Raw genomic sequence first — 22072 nt, forward strand, 5'->3', positions numbered from 1 at the left:
ATTTTAACATTTATTTTGTAAAATGCTTAGTTCCAATGTCTCCCCTTTCTTCCTGCCACTCTTTCCTCCTTGAGAAAACAGTTTGACACAGATTATACATATGAAGTCATAAAAAAATAGTTTCTTATTGACCATGTTGCGAAAGGAAGCAGACAAAAAAACAAACATTAAAAATGAAGTTAAAACCTGTGCTTTGATTTGCATTCAGACTCAATCATCTCCTTCTCTGGGGGTGGGTAGTATTTTTCATCATAAGTCCTTCAAAACTGTCTTGGATCATTGTATTGATCAAGATAGCTAAGTCATTCACAGCTTATCATCACAAAAGATTGCTGCTACTACGTACAATTTTCTCCTGGTTCTGCTCAGGTCAATTTGCATCAGTTCATATAAGTCTTCTCAGGTTTTTCTTAAAGCATCCTGCTCATCATTTATTATAAAAGAATAATATTCCATCCTAACTATATACAACTTGTTTTGCTATTCCCAGATTGATGGACATTCCCTCAATTTCTAGTTATTTCTCACCACAAAAAGAGATACTATAAATATTTTTTGTTCAAATAGGTCCTTTACCCTTCGCTTTCATCTCCCTAGGATACACACTTAGTAGTTGTATTGCTGGGTTAAAGGGTATCACAGTATTATAGCCCTTTAGGCATAGTTCCAAATTGTTCTCCAGAATGGTGTACTAGTTCACAACTCCACCAACAGTGCTTTAGTGTCTCAATTGTCTCAATTTTTTCTACATCCCCTCCAGCATCTGTCATTTTCATTTTCTATCATGTTAGACAGTCTGATAGGTGTGAAGTGGTGCCTCAGAATTGTTTTAATTTGCATTCCTCTAATCAGTAGTGATCTAGTCTAAAATACTTTTTTTCATGTAAGTATTCATAGCTTTGATTTCTTCTTCTGAAAACTGCCTATTCATATCCTTTGACCATTTTTCAAGTGCAGAATAATTTGTATTCTTGTAAATTTGTAAATTTCATCAGACTCTTTATATTTGAGAAATGGGACAGCTAGGTGGTGCAGGGGATAGAACTCCAGTCCTGGAATCAGCAGGACATGAGTTCAAATCCTGCTTCAGACACTTAACACTAACTGTGCGATGCTGGACAAGTCACCTAACCTTGATTACCTCACTGAGAGAGAGAGAGAGAGAGAGAGAGAGAGAGAGACACATAGAGACAGAGACAGAGACAGAGACAGAGACAGAGAGATGAGGCCTTCATCAGAGAAACTTGCTGTAACTCTTTGTAATATATTTCTGTAATCTCTTTGCTAATATCTTATTTAAATTTTTTGCATAGACATTCATTATAGAAATTGGTCTGTTCTTCATTTAGGCATCAACACCATATTTGTGTCATAAAAAGAATTTGGTAGATTTCCTTCTTTTCCTGTTATTCTAAGTAGTTTATATAGTGTTAGAATTGCTCTTTAAATGTTTGGTAGAACTCACTTGTGATCTCATCTGGTCCCGGGGATTTTTTCTTAGGGAGTCCATTAATGGTTTGTTCAATTTCTTTTTTTAAGTAGAGTTGTTTAAATAATCTATTTTCTCTTCTGTTTATCTGAGCAAATTATTGTTTTGTAAATATTCATCCATTTCACTTAGATTGTTAGATTCATTACCATATAATTGGGTAAGATCATGCCTAATAATTGCTTTAATTTTTTTCTTTATTAATGATTAATTCACTCTCTTCTTTTTTGATACTGGTAATTTGGTCTTTTTTTTTAATTAAATTTATTTATTTAACTTTTAACATTCATTTTCACAAAATTTTGGGTTACAAATTTTCTCCCCTTTTATCCCCTCCCCCCCCCAAACACCAAGCATTCTAATTGCTCCTATGACCAATCTGCTCTATCTTCTATCATCCCTCTCTGCCCTTGTCTCCGTCTTCTCTTTTGTCCTGTAGGGCCAGATAGCTTTCTATACCCCTTTACCTGTATTTCTTATTTCCTAGTGGCAAGAACATTACTCGACAGTTGATCCTAACACTTTGAGTTCCAACTTCTTTACCTCCCTCCCTTTCCACCCCTTCCCTTTGGAAGGCAAGCAATTCAATATAGGCCACATCTGTGTAGTTTTGCAAATGACTTCCATAATAGTTGTGTTGTATAAGACTAACTATATTTCCCTCCATCCTATCCTGTCCCCCATTACTTCTATTCTCTGTTGATCCTGTCCCTCCCCATGAGTATCGACCTCAAATTGCACCCTCCTCCCCATGCCCTCCCTTCTATCATCCCCCCCACCCTGCTTATCCCCTTATCCCCCACTTTCCTGTATTGTAAGATAGGTTTTCATACCAAAATGAGTGTGCATTTTATTCTTTCCTTTAGTGGAATGTGATGAGAGTAGACTTCATGTTTTTCTCTCACCTCCCCTCTTTATCCCTCCACTAATGAGTCTTTTGCTTGCCTCTTTTATGAGAGATAATTTGCCCCATTCAATTTCTCCCTTTCTCCTCCCAATATATTTCTCTCTCACTGCTTGATTTCATTTTTTTTTAAGATATGATCCCTTCCTCTTCAATTCACTCTGTGCACTCTGTCTCTATGTGTGTGTGCGTCTATGCATGTGTGTGTGTGTAATCCCACCCAGTACCCAGATACTGAAAAGTTTCAAGAGTTACAAATATTGTCTTTCCATGTAGGAATGTAAACAGTTCAACTTTAGTAAGTCCCTTATGACTTCTCTTTGCTGTTCACCTTTTCATGGTTCTCTTCATTCTTGTGTTTGAAAGTCAAATTTTCTTTTCAGATCTGGTCTTTTAATCAAGAATGCTTGAAAATCCTCTATTTCATTGAAAGACCAATTTTTCCCCTGAAGTATTATACTCAGTTTTGCTGGGTAGGTGATTCTTGGTTTTAGTCCTAGTTCCTTTGACTTCTGGAATATCCTATTCCATGCCCTTCCATCCCTTAATGTAGAGGCTGCTAGATCTTGTGTTATCCTGATTGTATTTCCACAATACTTGAATTGTTTCTTTCTAGCTACTTACAATATTTTCTCCTTGACCTGGGAACTCTGGAATTTGGCCACAGTGTTCCTAGGAGTTTCTCTTTTTGGATCTCTTTCAGGTGGTGTTCTGTGGATTCCTTGAATATTTATTTTGCCCTCTGGTTCTAGAATCTCAGGGCAGTTTTCCTTGATAATTTCATGAAAGATGATGTCTAGGCTCTTTTTCTTATCATGGCTTTCAGGTAGTCCCATAATTTTTAAATTGTCTCTCCTGGATCTATTTTCTAGGTCAGTTGTTTTTCCAATGAGATATTTCACATTATCTTCCATTTTTCCATTCTTTTGGTTTTGTTTTGTGATTTCTTGCTTTCTCATAAAGTCATTAGCCTCCATCTGTGCCATTCTAATTTTGAAAGAACTATTTTCTTCAGTGAGCTTTTGAATCTCCTTTTCCATTTGGCTAATTCTGCTTTTGAAAGCATTCTTCTCCTCATTGGCTTCTTGAACCTCTTTTGCCAATTGAGTTAGCCTATTTTTCAAGGTGTTATTTTCTTCAACATTTTTTTGGGTCTCCTTTAGCAGGGTGCTAACCTGCTGTTCATGCTTTGACTTCATGTCTCTCATTTCTCTTCCCAGCTTTTCCTCCACCTCTCTAACTTGATTTTCAAAATTCTTTTTGAGCTCTTCCATGGCCTGAGCCCATTGGGTGGGCTGGGACACAGAAGCCTTGACTTCTGTGTCTTTGCTTGATGGTAAGCATTGTTCTTCCTCATCAGAAAGGAAGGGAGGAAATGCCTGTTCACCAAGAAAGTAACCTTCTATAGTCTTATTTCTTTTCCCTTTTCTGGGCATTTTCCCAGCCAGTGACTTGACCTCTGAATATTCTCCTCACACCCACCTCCCCTCCTGATCCTCCCAACCACTTGGGGTCTGAGATTCAAATGCTGCTTCCAGCCTCAGGGCTTTTGGCGAGGGCAGGGCTGCTATTCAGTGTGAGATTAAGTTCAGGTGCTCAGGTCAGGGCAGGGCCACCTCTCAGGCTCAGTTCCCTCAGGGGGTTTATGCACAGACCTTCAACAATGGATCCAGGCTCCTGCCTGCTTGGGGAGCCCTGGTCTGCTGCTGCCTCTCAGCTTCTGCCTCCCGAGGGGGCCTGAGTTATGGGGGCACCCCACTCCCCTCTCGACCTGCCAAAGAGACTCTCTCTCCAACCGCCATCACCTGTGGGTGAAGGGACTTGTGCGGCCACTGGAGATTCCGTCCCTGAAGCCTTCTCTGATCTGTTCCTCTCGGTGCCACGGCCGCAGCAGGTCTGGGCTGGGCTCCGTGTCTGCAGCATGATGGACCTTTTGTGAGAGGTTTGCAGGTCCCTCTGGAACAGAAATCTCCTTCACTCCACTGTTCTGTGGCCTCACTGCTCCAGAATTCACCGTGAGTTACTTTATACAGATGTTCTATGGGTTGTGGGTTCAGAGCTATGTGTATTTGCGTCTTTCTACTCCGCCATCTTGGCTCCACCCCCCCTTTTTTTTTAATCAAATTAACCAGTGGGTTTTTTTTTCCCCATAAAACTGCTCCTAATTTTATTTATTTGTTCATTGGCTTCTTATTTTCAATTTTATTAATCTCTACTTTGATTTCTGGGAATGGAAAAAGTGAGAGAAAAAAATAAATGTTTGTTAATTAAAAAAAAAAAAGAGAATGTGTAAGCAATGATGAGGTTGTTTCTCATGATCACAGCTACAGAACAATAGTCATTACACTTATGTGTGATGTCTAGAAATCAGACCACACATCAGCTCCATTCAATGGATTAGGACCTGCAAAATTTTCAAATTCACAGCATCACTTCCAAACTTAGACATATGACATCAAGACTTACACATGCTCAAGACAGGAAATGCAAAACAGAAAAGGCAACTATGAGCTTGAGCTTGCCTAGTTGAGACCCTCTGTTCTTGCTGCCACCAGGGAACAGCTATCATGATACTAGAATGGCGGAAAGGGCACCGATCCCTTCTCACCATCCCTTCCCCCAGTGAAAAGCTTGAAGGATATTCCTATAACCTGCAGCCAGGAAGAGAAGTGAATAAGCCAGGAACCTAGTCCTTTTGTTTTTTTAAGTCCATTGGGGCATTAACTCCTTTTGTTCAGTGACTGACATGGTCGTAGCTTCATCAAATCCAAAGCATCTGAGTGTTGAGTCACTGACAGCCAGCCAAAAGCATCCACATAGTTCATTATCACCAAAACGCTCAAGCTCTGGTCTACCTAACAACACATGGCCAATGGAATCAGAAATTTGCAATTTGCTTTGAAAATTACGTTTTTGATCCCTGTTTATAACTGACAAATACTAACCCCCTACAGATCCTATTTTTAGGAGACTCAGCCACATATTTCATGTTTTCCATAAATTTCTCTTAAATGTTGTCCACTGTGAATTTGCTAATCTTAAATTTGATCAATTTGTTCCCATTTAGCCTCATGCCAGCTTGTTTTGAGTCGAGAGTTATTTTATATCTACTGTATGTCATCAAGTTCTAGGCCACCCTGAATACCCCAGACCACATACTCCAGGGATATTTCTAGAACAACTTCACGTATGTGAGTCTCAACTGTGTAGTTATGAAGAGCAAGATTCAGAATCTGGTGACTGGAAGTTATATATCCCCATTCTATATGGGTCCAGGAAACTGCAGCTTAAGAGATCAGGCTATTTCTGAAATTATCCTTGACAAGTCAAGTTCTGAGACCACCAAAATTCAGGCTCTTCTCAAACATGCTCAAATGGTACTAGAATTAAGTGGTCATTCTGAGCGAAGCTTAGAATGGAGCAAACTTTAGTGAAAACTCTGGAATTTATTTGACTTTTTTTTCTGCTAGCTGTAGTGTTTTGAAATTTGCAAATCACTTTACAAATGCTATATTACTTTATCCTTACAACAGCTCTGAGAAGTAGGTTCTCTTTTCTTTTATTACTATCTTATTTTATAGATGAAGAAGTTGAGGTAGGCAGAAGTCAAGTGATTTGCCCAGGTTCACGCAGCTAGTAAGTATCCAAAGTCCCATTTCAAATGAAGTCTCCCTAGCTCCACTTCCAGCATTATAACCACTGTGGCACCTAGTTACCTCTCATAAAAAGATGAGGTCATGGCAGAACAGAGGCTGATACTCTTCCTGAAATAGATACCTGGAGATACCTATGTCTAGATATACATCCTTGCAGTTTCCCTGGAATTGATCAGTCTTCTAGTGTAGATAATATCTTATCCAGTTATATTCCTAGTTGCAAACATACAGATATGGAATTCCTTCTGAATCTCTAGGTACTTTTCTGTACCTCTCTTAGGACACTCATATCAACATGATTTTATGGAATGTCAGGATCCAGAAATACCTTAATGGACTAGAACACTGGGTACAAACAAATAAGATTACATTTAAGAGGCAATCCAATCTTACACTTGGGTACAACAAAATTAGCTAAATAAGTTCCAAACTGGGGCTAGATAGCAGTATTTCTATAAAAGTTCTGGGAATATTTATGACTATTGTATCCATTCAGCCACATGATAGTTTTGTTTCCTAAGAGTGGTGAGCTGATTTGATACGGGCAAACAGTATGATATGGTGGCCAAAAACCAAATGTAATCTTAGGCTATGATAAGAAGCATGACGTTTGGGACCAGGTCATAGTACTTCTGCACATTGCCTCAGTCCAACCATATCTAAAGTAATGGGCTCAGTTCTGAGGGCCACATTTTAGGAAGAACACTGACAGGGTAGAAAGTAGCCAATGGAGAATGACCAGGATAATGAAAGGCCTCTAGTACATGCCACATAAGGATTAGTTAATGGAATTGGGCATGTTTATCCAGGAGATGAGAACACTTACGAGCAACACGATACCTATCTTCAAGTATTTGAAGAGCTATCTTGTGGAAGAGGGATTAGACTTCTGTTCAGCCCCAGGGAGCAGAGCTGTGTAGCAATGGGTGGAAATTACAAAGAAGCCGATTTAAGCTGGCTATAAATTACTATTTCCTAATAATTAGAGCTATCTAAAAGTCAAATGGGCTGCCTCAGGAAGTAGTCAAGTCAACAAGCATTATGAAATGCTTACTCTATGACAGGCACTGTGCTACATGCTGAGAATTCAAATACAAACAGAAGGAAAGATAGTTCCTGCTCTCAAGGACCTTACTTGGACGTTACATTAAGATTGGGAAAAGACAGCATATGAAAGGAAGCTGAACAGTAGGATGGAAGGGGAGGGATGGAAACCTAGTGCATGGTACAGAAAAACAGGAGAGTAAAAAGTACAGACTGGAGAGGAATGAAGACATGGTTGACTTGGGTATTCTCCTTAAAATGAAACATCTAGGAGGAACCAGACAATCACAGAGTAGAAATTATTTCCAGTGTATGAAGTTCAGAGGTTGAATGAACTTCTTGGCTGAAGGATACTTCCACTTTCTGAAGTCCATGAGTGGAATGAACTTTCCTGATTAAGAGATTTGTATGGTATGTTAGAGAAAGCTTGCAGAAGTAGGGGTATAGCCTGGAGAAAAATGTTTGGGTTTCACCTCATTAAGGGTATTCAGGCAAAGGCTAGAAGAATATTTGTTGAGTAGGTTGTGAGGGAGATTTGTGTGCAGGTCTGGGTTATATGTGATGGAATTCGCAATCCTTTCCAAATCTGAGATGCCTGATTCTGTGAAAGAGTAGGAGAATTTTGAATCTGAAAATCTGAATTTGCTTTCCAACTTTGAAACATGTTAGAAATATCATTTTGAGCAAATCACTTCATTTCTCTTTTTCCTCATGGGTAAAACAAAAGACTTGTACCAGATGATTTGTAAGGCCCTTTTCAGGTCTGAAATTCCATGATTCTTCTATGTACTAGATTTATCTTAAACAGGTTTGATCACTAAAGAGGTGTTGCCTCACTCAAAGTGAGAACTCGAAAAAACCCTAGCTTAAAAAGGCCAAAGTCTGGGCCATCTCCAGTTGTCCTGCTCTATATTTGGCCACTGGACCCAGATGTCTCTGTAGGAGAAAGTAACACTGGTGACTTTGCACAGTCCTCTGTCATTTAAATCCAGTTCAATTGCAAGTCATGTCATCATGTTCCTGGTATCATGGTACTCTTAGAGAACAGGATAAGATTTATCCTCCTACTTGATTACTAAACAATAAAGGTTTTGAGGGCAGGAACTATCATATTCTCTTATTTCCCTATATAGCACATTGTCTTGCCCTTAAATACCAGTTGAATTAAAGTGAATTTTATTCAAATCAAAATTACTGGAAACAATTGATAAATGTTTAAGCTTGATAGTGAAGCACAGATTTCCGCAGAAGTGAGTTCTTGAATGGTTTTTGTATGAATATAGGAAAATATCAGTACAGCCAAAGAAGACAAATGAGATTTGGAATCAGAAGATGTGAATTCAAGTTCTGACTCTGACACTTCAGGCTGTTTGATAAATTCCTTTCGCTTCAGTTTTCTCATTGTAAAATGAAGACAATAATACTTGTACTACTTATTTCATAGGATTATTGTAAGGTGCTTTGTAAGGCCAAATTCTCTACCTATGACATACTGTTGCTATTGGCAATTTCATATTCTATTCACAATATAGTTCATTCCATACAATGCTCAATTATTTTGTATGTTGTTATACAAAAGGGGAAATGAACATCTGTAAAGTGTCTCCTACATGCCAGGCAATGTGCTAAGCATTTTGCAAATATTATCTCCTTTGATCTTTACAACAAACCTGTGAAGCAGGTTCTTATTATTATCTTCATTTTACATTGGAGAAAACTAAGGTTAAGTAACTTGGCCAGAGTCACACAACTACTAACTATCTTAGGTGTGAACTGAGATATTTCTGACTCCAGGCCAATCACTCTATCCAGTATGCTACCTAGATGGCTCTTTATATATGTAAACGTAAGATTTATGTATATATGCATAGTACTTACCTTATACATATAAATAAAGTATATCCATTTCTATTTATGCCTATGTTTCCATTTGTATAGGGAACTGAGTAGTGATTATCCTTTACTCAATGGCCAATGAAGATCAACAAATGGTCCTGTAACTTAATAGTCTTTAGAGAATTGCCTGGTTCATTGAGGACTTGCCATTTTGGTACTACGTGTCAGAGGAAGTGTAGGAACTCAAGTCTTCATAACTACAAAGCCCAATCTCTATCCACTATACCATATGGTTCCTTAGAAATAAGTAAATAGTAACTACCTTATATCTGTGTTTATATTCTTTTATATTGGAAAAGAAAACATTTCTCCTTCTACATTTGAACACTTCAAAGGCCACTTTTAAAAATGAGTAAATATGCCATAAATTGTAGTAAATCTCTTTATTTTCATTCATTTGAAACTGGTCCCATTCCCTGTCTCTTGTCTTCTGCAGAGTAGAAGCTTGATGATAGGTTACATTTTTCTGTATCCCTTGAGACTGACTGTAAGTGGGCTTTCCTCTGTTTCTGAATGAAGAGGATGGATGGACACAAGGGAAATCAGATTCTAGTTTTTTTTTTCAGTGGACAAATAACATCTGTATTAGCCTAGATGATTCAACAGTCCTCCCAGGGACGAAGCTTGCAGAATTAATTTGGTTATGGATCTGATCACACACATAGGATATGAGTTTAGCTTAGTCTTCCCCTCAGGCAAGCTAATTCATAAAATTTGAAATATAATTTTTGGCAATGAGGTAATGTTTTACCTAACTAAATAAGTAAAGAGAAGGAAAAACCTAATAAAGCCAAAATCCCCAGCAGCTAAAAAGTTAACACCTCCATGGTGATTGCCAAACTAAGAAAGAGCTGACTGTTTGCCAGCACTTGAAGGGTCCCAAACGTGTTAAACTTTTTTCTTAAAACTATGACTCTTTTCTTTCAAGTTATTCAACCTCTCACCAAATAGGCCTCTTCCCCTGACCCTTGACCTGTAGTTATTTGTTTAGCATTGTGGCAACAGAGTTTGGAAATCTGAAAATCATTAGGTTAAATGTTAGGGTGTTGGGGAGGGGAGATTCCTGAAGTGGGCTGAAGAAAATTCCATTTGGAAGATTTTAAACTTTATTTTCCTGTAGGAATTAATCTGTAGGCATGGGATTATGAGTCTTTGGAAACATTTTCAATAGATTTTTTTCTCTTAAAGAAAAGAATTAAATTCAGCTGACAAAGTATCTGTACACAAAAGATTATATCCATTAACAGCTATTCTAAAAGCTCATTACAAAAAAAAAGCCAAATGAAAAATTTTTGAAATGTGGTACATTATACAACTAGAAATGATACGTTCATATGCTTCTGACACTTTTGGATTTATTTAGAAAATTACCAGTAAAGAGAGGGTATTAAGTGCCTGGGACAAGAGCTGGCTTTTGGTAAACAGATTCTCCTAGTAAATCTAGCAAGTTGATTATGAAAACTTGCTCAAAATTATAGAAATTCAGTGACAGTTGGAAAGGTGGAAAGAAATATTTCAGAGTTAGGTCAGATAGTTCTCTGTTTCATGCCTTCTTCTCTCACCTTTAGTAATAAGTTGTTGCTGATTCCACTTGAGAGTTTTTCTTTCTTTGCTCCGACATGCTGGAATCAATCCTTGGCATTGCCTCTGATATTCTAAAGTAGAAGAAAAGAAAATTATAACATCACTGGAGGAATTTTCACTTCACATGACAACCAAAATATCCTGATTGTGGAGGAGAATTTCGTTCATCAGCATACTCTACATGCATTCCACTGAATATGTGATGTTAAAAAAATCTAGCCAATTGACTGAATTTTTTATTGTGCATATTTCAAGTAGATCCTTTTGTTTTCCATGAAAATGATTGCCTGAGAACAGGAGAGAGGGAGTACTGAGAGGACAAGATGCTAGTGAGCATTAATGGGTTTGGGGTAGGGTGCCTTAGAGTTTAAGTTTCTGATAGGTGGATGATGAGAGAGAAGGTGATAAATATTAACTTTCTCCTCCTTTCTCACTTGGAATAATTATGAGTTATAGAAAGCAAAGATGTGGTAGTTAAGCTTGTGTATCCTGGAAGTATTGGAATTCAGCTGGTTCAGAAGCCTGGGTACAAGTTATCATCCAAAGTATAAATAGTGAGGATATATTATCATGTTGCAGTTTAATTAGCTGGAGAAGAAAGTCATCTATGTAGAAGATTCAAGAAGCACTATTTGGGAGTTAAGGGAGGAGAGGAAGTCACTAGAACTGTGATTTTATTAGTATAGGAAACTCCTGGCAAGGAAATTCTCTAAATATAGACAGACTACAGGTTACTCACCTGTGACTTAATCTTAGTGAATTGTCTGGGACACTGAGAGAATAGATGACTCACCCACTAACACACAAGTAAGTATCAAAGGCATGAACTAGTCTCAAATCTTCTTGATCCCAAAGTGGCCTCTTCTCTCTTTGGAATACCGATCATGCCATAGAACCTGAAACTTCAATTGTGCTTTTGTTACTGTTCAGTCATTTCAAACTCTTTGGTAGCCCATAGGGAGTTGGGGTTTTCTTGGTAGAGACACTGGAGTAGTTTGCCATTTCCTTCTCCAGCTCATTTTACAAATGAGTAACTGAGGCAAACAGGGTTAAGTGATTTACTTCCCCAGGATCATACAGCTAGTAAGTGTCTGAGGCCAGATTTGAACTCATGAACCTTCCTCATTCCAAGCCCAGTGCTCTATCCACTGCACCACCTAACTTCTACCATACTAGCAGATACCATAACTGACTTTATTGGATGGGGAGGGGAGTTCTTATTTATTATATATCAAAATATGTTTTTTCTACAGTTAAAGTGTATTCTAGAAAACCAATTCCCTGGGGCAGAATAAGAACATCTGTGGATGAGTCAGCAAATGTAGGTAGGGAAATATGGAATTGGTGGACAGATCTATCATTTGGATTCTAACAAAAATCTGGAAAAGAAATGGAATTTGATGGGAGCTATAAAAGGGAGTTTGTTTTGAGGTAGAAAAAGGTTTTTAATTGGGAAGCAACTCTTGCTGGTAGCAACTTGGTAAGGTTGGGCTCAGGAATGGACAAGGGAATATCACTGGGCACATGTGCTGAACTAGTGCAGAAGGCAGTGAGGCCATCTTTGCCATAAAGGCCAAAACTAGTCATAGCAACTGGTTCAAAAAGCAACTAGAGGGAAGGAACCAAGATGGAAGAGTAGAAAGACTTATATACTCTAGTGCTTCCCCCACAGCCTACAAAATATCTGTAAAAAATGACTCTTAACAAATACTAGAACAGCAGAAGCCACAGAACAACAGAGTGAAAGAGGTTTCCAGCCAAAGGTAAGCTGGAAGGCCACCAGGAAAGGTCTATCTCACAGGATGCTGAACAGAGCAGAGCCCAGCCCTGGCCATATGGAACTGGGAGGAACAGGACCAGAGAAGACCTCTAGGGCAGAGTTCCCAGCAGGAAGGGTCCCAAATACCTCAACCCATAAGCAACAAAGAAAGCTCCAAAGGTCAGTTGTGGGAGGGCTTTCCCAGCTAGGTGAGAGGGGAAGGGATTCCTCCAGCAATAGCCCCAGGTGACCACAACAACAGCAGCAGCAGACTGCAGATGGCTACGGTATCTGGGAAGCAACCTGAGTCCATAGCCCAGGCAGCTCAGCTTAAAGCCTCTGGCAGTAAGGAGCAGCTGATCTAAACCTCAGCCCTGAGTGACAATTTGAGTATTGTGGAAATACAATCAGGATAACACAGGATCTTTCAGCTTCAACATTAAGGGATTGAAAGACTTGGAATAGGATATTCCAAAAGTCAAAGGAACTGGGATTAAAACCTAGAATCATCTACCCAGCAAAACTGAGTATAATACTTCAAGGGAATAAATGGTCATTCAATGATATAGAGGACTTTGAAGCATTCATGGTGAAAAGACCAGAACTAAAGAGAAAATCTGACTTTCAAACACAAGAATCAAGAGAAGTATGAAAAGGTAAACAGGAAAGAGAAATCATAAAAGACTTTCTAAAACTGAACTGTTTACATTCCTACATGGAAAGAAAATACTTGTAACCCTTGAGAATTTTCTCAGTATTTGGGTAGGTGGAGGGATTGAGCACACACACACACACACACACACACACACACACACACAGTACAGGTTGTGTTGAATCAGAAGAGATATCCAAAAAAATAAGATAAAATAAAAATTAAGGGTTGAGGGAGGAAAATACTGGAAGGAGAAAGGGAAAAATGGAATGGGACATTCTATAACTCATAAAAGAGATAAGAAAAGTCTTGTTCAATGGAGGAGAAAAGGGAGAAGGGGAGAGGGGAAAAGTGAAGCTACTCTCTCCACATATGGCTTAAGGAGGGAATAACATGCTCACTAAATTTGGTATGAAAATCTATCTTACACTACAGGAGAGTAGGGGAAGAGGCAACAAGTGGGGTGAGGGGAATGATAGAAGGGAGGGAAAATGGGAGAAGGGAGGAACTAGAAATAAACACTTTGGAGAAGGGACAAGGTCTAATGAGGGAATAAAAAAAACAAGAGGGGATAGAGTAGGATAGAGGGCAATATAGTTAGTATTACACAACATGATTATTAGGGAAATCTTTTGCAAAATAACACATATTTACTCTGTATTGAATTGCTTGCTTTCTCAGTGGGGATGGGTAGGGAGGGAGAGAAGTTGGAATTCAAAGTATTAGAAACGAATGTTGAGAATTATTATGGCATATAAGTGGGAAATAAGAAACACAGGTAATGGGGTATAGAAATTTATCTTGCCCTACAAGAAAAGAGAGAAGATGGGGATAAGGGAAGGGTGGGGTGTGATAGAAGGGAGGGTATATTGAGGGAAGGGGTAATCAGAATGCAAGGTATTAGGGGGTAGGGAGAGGAGAGAGATGGGGAGAAAAATTGGACATGTTACAAAGTGATGTAAAAAGCAATTAGTATTAAAACAATTGACTGAATTAATTACTGAGACTAAATCAGAGACTTCTTTAGTTTGGGAAAAAGAATTTTACTCTAAGTTTCCTAGAGGCAGGTAACCTTGGGTAAAATTTGGCATTGATGGAAAAGTTAAGGTTTTAATGGTAAATTTGATTTTATGATTATTATTTAATCAGGAACTAGAACATGTATAGTAAGGTATGTAAGCCAATTAAAACTTGCCTCAAAAGATGTTCCTTAGCCAATGTGAAATTATAGTTATATCTAAAACCTGGTTATTGGAACTTGCTGTTTTAAGACTCTATGGGACTATTAACTGACTGTTCTTCTGAGTCTAACTCCAGGTATGGATAGCAAGAAAGGTGGTCTGAGCCTCCAATCCATGATGCCAGTAAGCCTGTGAGATGCTGGTATGAACTGCAAAAGGTGATGTCATGGGAAGGATGGGAGAGCTTCTGTTCAGCCTGGGCTGAGGTGGGATTCTCCTGATTCATCTTCCCCATTGACACCTGGCAGACTTTAAGCCTGACTGAATGCCAGTGCACAATCTACTCCTGCCTGAAACTGACATGAAGTTGGGGAGATATTGGTTCCCTGCAATGTCCCTATTCTTAGTGGCAATTTCCTATAGTCAAAAGGTTTATAAGCTTAATACCAGATCTATTAAATTATAGATTGTTGGTAGGGGAACATCTGAGGTTAAGTCTAAAATTAAGCTATTAGGCATAGGACTTTAGACCAACAACAATAAGTTAGCGTCCTTTAATTCTTAGTAATAATGTGGAAACAATTAGGTCAAGGGCTTGTGAAGTTAGCATATACAGTTATTATTTGTATATCAGTTAATTAATGTTAAAAACAAATTCATTTGTGGTGTATATTGTAAGTGCTTTAAAAGAAGTATCACCTGACCAAAAGCTGGAATTGTTTTATGTGATATGAACTGTGTTAAAAATGAAAAAAAAAATAAAAGAAAAAACAACTAGAACAGAAAGAATAGGTCAAGGCTGAGAAATATATTCCCTGAGTTAGAATAATTGAGATCTTCAGGAAGATGAGAGGCAGAGAACAGAGAAAGAAAGCGAGGGGTAAGGGTGAAAGCCTTTTTTCTGTCCTTCATACAAAGCTGGTTGGCTAGCGATTCACATTCCTAGGAGATGTAGTAGCAAAGAGAAGCCAGTAGTGAGAGTTCATAAGCCAAGCCCTTGATATAAAAGTGGAATGGTGGTTTGTTTGGAAAAGAAAGGAGAGGAAAGATAAGAACTGCATCTACATAGTGCTCTAAGGTCTGTAAAGTCCTTCATGCTTGCTATCTCACTTGCTACAATAACTCTAGGAGACTGGTGCAATTATTGTCTCCATTTTGCAGATGAGAAAACTGAGGCACTCCATTGTTAAGGAACTCACCCAGTTTCACATAACTGTTCTTGTTTGTCCATCCTTCAGGAAGAGTAAGTGCCTGAGAAAGTATTCATAATCAAGTCTTACTAATTCTCAAGTCCTGTGTCCTATAAAATGTGCTCCTTTGCTGCCTATAGTGCCCTGGGGTCCCCTTCACCATACTCACTCTTTTGGGCAAAAGTGCTAAAGGTTTTACTAAACTGTAAAGGTTGAGTTGTGAGGGATAGGACAATCACATATATCTCAATCACATATATTTCAGCTGAAATTAGTTTACCAGGATAGTTAGTTATATGCTGCAGAAAAAGGATGTAGGATAATAGTACAGAAACAGGTCTACAAATTGAGGGAGTTCTCAGTAGATGGACTGCAGTGGGAAGCTGTGGGCAAGAAGAAGGGAATGGGCTGTATGTAGCCTGGGTTTTCAGAACCTGGGAAGCCGGTGAGGCTAAAAGGGAATGTGAAATGTAAGATGGAAGGTGACTGAAGAAACATTTCAAGATTTTTTCCTTATATTCACCCTAGGTACAGTCCTACCTATTAACTTACTCACAAAATTGAAAGAATTAGAATTGTAGGGCTGGATGAGACCTAAGAGATTATGTATTGCAGCCTTTTCATTTTACAGCTGAGGAAACTGGAGCCCAGAGGGATTAAGTCATTTGTCTAAATTTCAGCCTGGTCTTTTGACATCTAATCCCGTTTCCTTTCCACTGTGTTATGCTGCAAAGGAGTAAACTTTCCCATTTAATCCAATATGCAGGTGGAAAAGCCTTAGGATTTAAGATTGGCATGTATGCATCTAAAGGCACATGTGTATATTTGAGAAGAATCGCTAGAACTTTTAGGCAAAGGGTGAGGGATACAGGGATTATAGGCTCCATCCCATATCATGCTATTTTGTTATATAAAGTGAAACTGATGACTGTGATATTTAGCCTAGCACAAACAATAAACTACTCTGGGGCCTTCAGAGCATAATGCAGATTTTGCCAGGTAATTTACCTTTATCACTTCTATATTTTATTGATTGGCCTGCTCTCTTTGTATGTTATAACCCTTTATAAGATTGTAAACATCTTGAGAGCAGGGACCATTTTGCTTTCGCATCTTTATCTCCCCAGTACCTAGCATAGTACCTTGCCTATAGTATGCACTAGAGGATACTTGGTAAATGGTGACAAACTAAGCTTTGGCAAAGAAATGTAATTTACATTCTCAAACACATACCAAAAGCTAGTTGTAGAGCCAAAGATAGATTTCTGTTCTCTATATCCTTTTTCTGGTAATTATCTGCCAATTAAATTGCATTGGTAATGTTTACACAGCAAAAGTATCTGAATGTACAGTAGAAGGGAAAAACTCTTTGCCCCTATAACGCTAAACATACAGATTGGCCATAAGGTCTTCTCTATGTGCACAGCCAGTTGTAGCATTGTGACTAATCTGACCAGGATTAGTCAGATTAGGAGGATAAAACCGATATGCACTCATAAATGTAACTTGAGTTAAAGAAACAACAGTCTAATTTGAAATGCATCCGCTAGGAAGAAAGTGCCTCTTTGAAAAAAGGCTTTGTAAGATCTATGAAATGAAGAACCAAAGCTACTGCCTATTATAAGCTCTCCAAATTGTGCTTATAGGGCTCGTAGTGCAACGATGGCAGACTTTTTATTCAACTGCTATGTTAGTTTCTCATTGGTCCTCGGTCACATTTGCACATGCTGGATTAGTGGGATGGAAGGCAAAACCATCAGAAGGGTCATTTGGAAGTGCCAAACTCAATGATACGAGATCAAAGAAACAAAATGGCTCTGCATATTTTTATTTTTGTTTTTAGTCTAGGTGGTATTTGATTGGCCATTCTGAAAAATGCCATGTGCAGGAAGAAAATTTACAAATGATTTTTGCAGTTTTCATTTCTTCCATGAACTCCTTCTTGAGGTGAATTTATGTGGATTTGGCCATAGCAGGAAAACTTCATGCAAAGTCGTGGTGACATCATCTTTAAGGTGATACTATATTATAAAGGTAACTATACATGTCTGTATAAAAAAAGGATGATTAATAAATTTCAAAGTTTTGTCCTTTTCTATATTATTGTCTAGAAAAGAAAGCTTTTAATTTTACCCTTAACATCATTAGAGGAATAAAATTTTCTACAGTTACTCTTTTGAACCTTTTAATTTCTAGTCAAGTAACTAGTGTCTAAAGGATTTATATCCTTGGTATCTCAGCATAGGTCTGTATTAGTGAATATTCACACTGTTTTTTCTATAGTTTTAATAGAATACATGCAGGATTTTTTATTAAATATTTTACTAGGATAAATTAAAAGTGAACAGAATTTTTCTTTCCTAGATTTTTTTCCTTCCCAGTCTAAACTTTAAACTACCATCTGCCCATCCATTTTTTCTCATGAGAGTTTAAAAAAAGTACAGCACAGAGGAATTTCATTGATCCCATTTTGAATCCCGGAGGATTTGCTACTTTGTGTCTTTTTCCCAGCTGTTGGTCATTTCCCATGAAGCCATAGCCAGCACCAGAGTACACAAGGTCCCTGTACTGCTTAATCTCACCATGAGACTAGATATAGTCTTAACCACAAATGGATTTTCTTCTAATGATTAATTCTAGCCTTTGGAGTGTTCTTCAGTCATCCTAATGGAAGGACTTAACCATGATGTATCAAGGGAGTTCACTGGTCTCTGTTTTTTTCACTGGTGGCCAAGATTAGAGAGGCTGCAATTTTAAAATATTTAGTAGTTAAAAATAGCAAAAGAAATGCTTTTGGTAATGGAACAGTGCTGGGTTTTGGATCTTCCTGATAGGGTCCCTTACTTGATTTTGTCCATTCTGACTCCATACCAAGCTGGTCATTTCTGTTACCTGGTGTGATTGGAATAGTTGTTCTAAGATTAGTTCCTTCTTAAAGAGAACCCTAAGACCAAAAGGAGAAGAGTTGCTTTAATCATCAAGGCCTGACCTTATTGATGATGTTTTATATTCATTTTCCTGATAGCCTGCCATTCCTGACTGCTAGCCTTGAAAGATATGCTGAAGTAAGCCTCGTTCTGTCCTCTTGTGTTTATATACCCCCATTTCTAGTCATATGATTTTTTTTCTGACCCCTTCTTGACCCAATCTTTGATCCTCAATTTATCCCCTAAGAGTTTGCCTTAAAGCCATACATTGATATTCGGCATGTAAATGTGTGCCAGCCCTGGAATGCTGAAAGTTCTATTCATTGGCCTCTACTTTGGCTTCTAGACTTTTCTCCTGAGCTTATGTACAGCTATATTCATCCACTCTTTAGAGCTTTGCTTTAACTTGCCTTACTCTGGATCCTTGGCATTTATTTGTAATTTGCTACTGAGTAGATTCTCAATCCTGTGTCATCTTAGGAGTTTAGGAGTCAGAGAGACTGAAGATGACCATCTCTCATTAGATCACCCTTTCTACCCGCCATGCTCCTCTGCCCAGAAAAGAATGCTATAACACAAGTCAGCCTGAGAGATCACCTGTCTGAGCATATACCCATAAAATGGGAAACCAGATTCTTCGAGAAACAAAATAACTGCCCAGAGTTCCTAGAGCCATGTCTTAGCAAGCAGTGTACTGTCAGGGGGTGAGATGGATAGAGGCCCAGCCTAAAGTCAGGAAGACCTGAGTTTATATCTGCTTTCAGACAGTTCTTTGCTCCATGATTCTGGGCAAGTCACTTAACCTCTCTTTACCTTATCCGTAAAACAGGATAATCATAAAATAATGATGACAACATACATACCTCCCAGAGTCCTTGTAAGGATCAAATGGGATGAAAATGATAAGCCCTTAGCTTAGTACCTGGCACATTGTAAGCACTATATAAATGTGAGCTGTTGGGACTGTGGTTATTATCATTACACTGTAGGAGACATTTTGTTCAGTCATGGCTGAAGAAAGTTCCAGTTCATGTCTGAGACAATTTGTTGCATAGAATATATTCTGGGTGTATCAGAATGCTTCAGTCGTGCTCTGTGTATGCCTATGCTCCTGATATGGTCTCTTCAAGACAATTCAACAAACACTGATGAAGTGTGTGTCCTATGTGTTAGGGAGGCAATGGCTTTTTGCTCCCATCCTTCTAATTATCTCATGATTAGTAGGAATAGTGCATGATAGAACTGAGTGGTTCCACAACTCTGAGAGATTCTTCCGCACTCAAAGTGCTCCGATCATGTGACTCTTCTGCTCAGCAAAATTTTAACTCAAGTCCTACTTGGAAATTTGAATCAAAGAAGGGAAGTAAAACTTCCTGGGTTCATGAGGCTAAATAAACAATGAGTAAAAGTGGAGAAAACGAGGTCTAATTTTACAAAGTTATGTTGTAAAGGCCAGAAACTAAGGATCTATGTACACCTTTTTTAGTCTGGTGAAAACTATGGATTCCATTTCAAAATAATATTTTTAATGTATAAAATGTAATACATAGGTTTACAGAGGAAACCAATTGTATTGAATTCAGTTATTAAAATATTTTTCTAAAAGTTAATGGGATCCAAGTTGAGAACTTTGACATAGCCAGATGGAGAACATTTTCTTTCTCAGTTTTTTCTTCTCCTTTCTATTCATTAGAGTCTATGTCGAGCTTCAAAAGATATCTATCTCAAAATGGAAATGTTGGCGATGTTTTCTTTCGAAAGCCTCCAAAACCTATTGAAGTCAGTAGTAATGAGATGGGTAATTTAATCACAAAATATGAAAGAAGTTAGATTGGATAGGTTAAGAACACCTAGAAAAATAGATTATTGGAGATGTTGATGTGAGGCAAGTGTATAATGTTAATAATAGGACAGGAACACAAATTTAGATCTGGAAGGAACCTCAGAGGTCATCCAGTCCAAATCCTTCATATTACAGATCAAGAAACTTAAAAGGTTAAATGACTTGCCTGAGGTCAAACAGGTGACCAAGTTGGTGGTATTCAAATGGAGTTTCTTTGATTCCAAAGCTAGCAGACATTCCACTGCACCGCACTATACTCTCTCCCTCCCTTGCCTTGTGTTTGCATTACTCTTGATACTTTTTGAAAATTTTCACTGATGTGATATGATTTGATCATGTAGGTGGGGCAGGTATGATTAATATTCATACTTGACAGAAGGGTACCGAAGCATAGTGACCCTTTTGCCCTTATGTATTCATCTGGCTTAACTCTACTTTATTGTTTACCTGGTCTATGGTGACAGAGTAAGAGAACTTATTTAGAACTTAATTTTCCTCAGCTGCCTAAGCCACTCCTTAAAACTACTTAGAAAGAGGCAGTATCAATAACAGACCATAGACAATAATGTAAAAAATGTGCCCCTAGGGTACGGCTTAAACTGTACCCCTAAGTGCCTAAATAATCACAAGGGAGTAATTTTGGTAAGGCAGTAAAACTACTTCAGGGATGTTTGTCTGAGAGTGGTAATGACAAGACTGTTATAGCACAGGTGACTGTCAATTACTTTAAATACTGGGTTGTGTATACATACAAGAACTTTCTTGAGGGTGAGCAGTGGGGATGACAGAAATGCTTTCATTCCTGCTTACCCACTAGTAATTTGGGATCTGGGTGTTGACATGGAAATGGTGGGAAATTTGGGGAGAGGTGACCACTTAATCTCAGAGTTTGTGGTAGAGAGGAAGACAACTAGCATCCTGTGGAAAGTAACTTAGATATTTATAGTGATATTTCAGATGATTAGGGAAAGAGTCGGACTAAAATCTTGTGGGGGAAATCAGGTGGAATTGGATGGAAAACTCTAAAAAGTGGAAATCTGGTCACAAAGTAAAACCCTATAAGCAAGAAAGGAGGAGCTGTCTAAAGAAACACACACACACACACACACACACACACACACACACACATGCATGTTATAACTCATCCTCAAAGAGGACCAAAATGACATCACTACATTGGGATCAATGTGTCCAGCTGTAGGTGATCAGACCACGACAAGTTTAGAAGGCTCTACCACAGGTTGGGCACAAAAGTCCATATGACATTTGGAGTGGAGATGTCTCCAAATTTGAACATCTCATGTTTCTTTTGAGCTGCTACGATTCTGTTTTGCTATAGAGCATAGTACCATCTCTGATGTGGGCAGGTTATGCTGGACAGTCTTAGGTTAGTGTCTCCCCTGTCTCACAATTGATCCCAAAGTTCTTCAGAGAAACCTCGAGAGTTTCCTTGGATTGCTTTTTCTGACTTCTGTGTAAGCACTTGTTTCATATAAGTTCTCCAAAAAATAGACTCTTTAGGCAAGCATACATTTAGCATTTGAACAAAGTGACTATTCAATTGGAGTTGTGCTCTCTGCAGTAGACTTTGAATGCTCAGCTCAAGAAAGAACCTCAGTGTCTTAACCTTAACTTGAAAAGTGATCTTCAGAATCTTTCTAAGTCAATTCAAACAGCAACAATTCAGTTTCCTGGCGTCATGCTGTCCAGGTTTCACAGACGTACAGCAATGAGGTAAGTAAAACAGCTCTGTAGACCTTCAGTTTGGTAGGCAAACTAATATCTCTTTTTTCCATCACTTTCTTTCATGGCCTCCCAAACACTGAGCTAGATCTGACAATGCCTTCATCAGCCTCACCATCTATGTGGACATCCCTGGAAAGTACACTGCCAAGGTAAATGAGTTTGTCCACAACATTCAAAATCTCTCCTTTTTCTGTAACCAGT

The 22072-nt window shown here is 38.4% G+C and overlaps 1 long non-coding RNA gene across 2 annotated transcripts in view; it reads left to right on the top strand.

The window, feature by feature from the left end:
• The window catches only part of LOC140509582 (uncharacterized), a 64689-nt gene that overhangs the window by 26941 nt on the left and 15676 nt on the right, over positions 1-22072 (top strand). For both annotated transcript variants that reach the window (XR_011968826.1, XR_011968827.1), the window contains exon 2: positions 21957-22020. This is a non-coding gene — a long non-coding RNA (uncharacterized lncRNA). The remainder of the gene's footprint in view (positions 1-21956; positions 22021-22072) is intronic.

Source organism: Notamacropus eugenii, chromosome 1 (assembly GCF_028372415.1).
Source record: "Notamacropus eugenii isolate mMacEug1 chromosome 1, mMacEug1.pri_v2, whole genome shotgun sequence".
Taxonomy (NCBI): Eukaryota; Metazoa; Chordata; class Mammalia; order Diprotodontia; family Macropodidae; genus Notamacropus; species Notamacropus eugenii.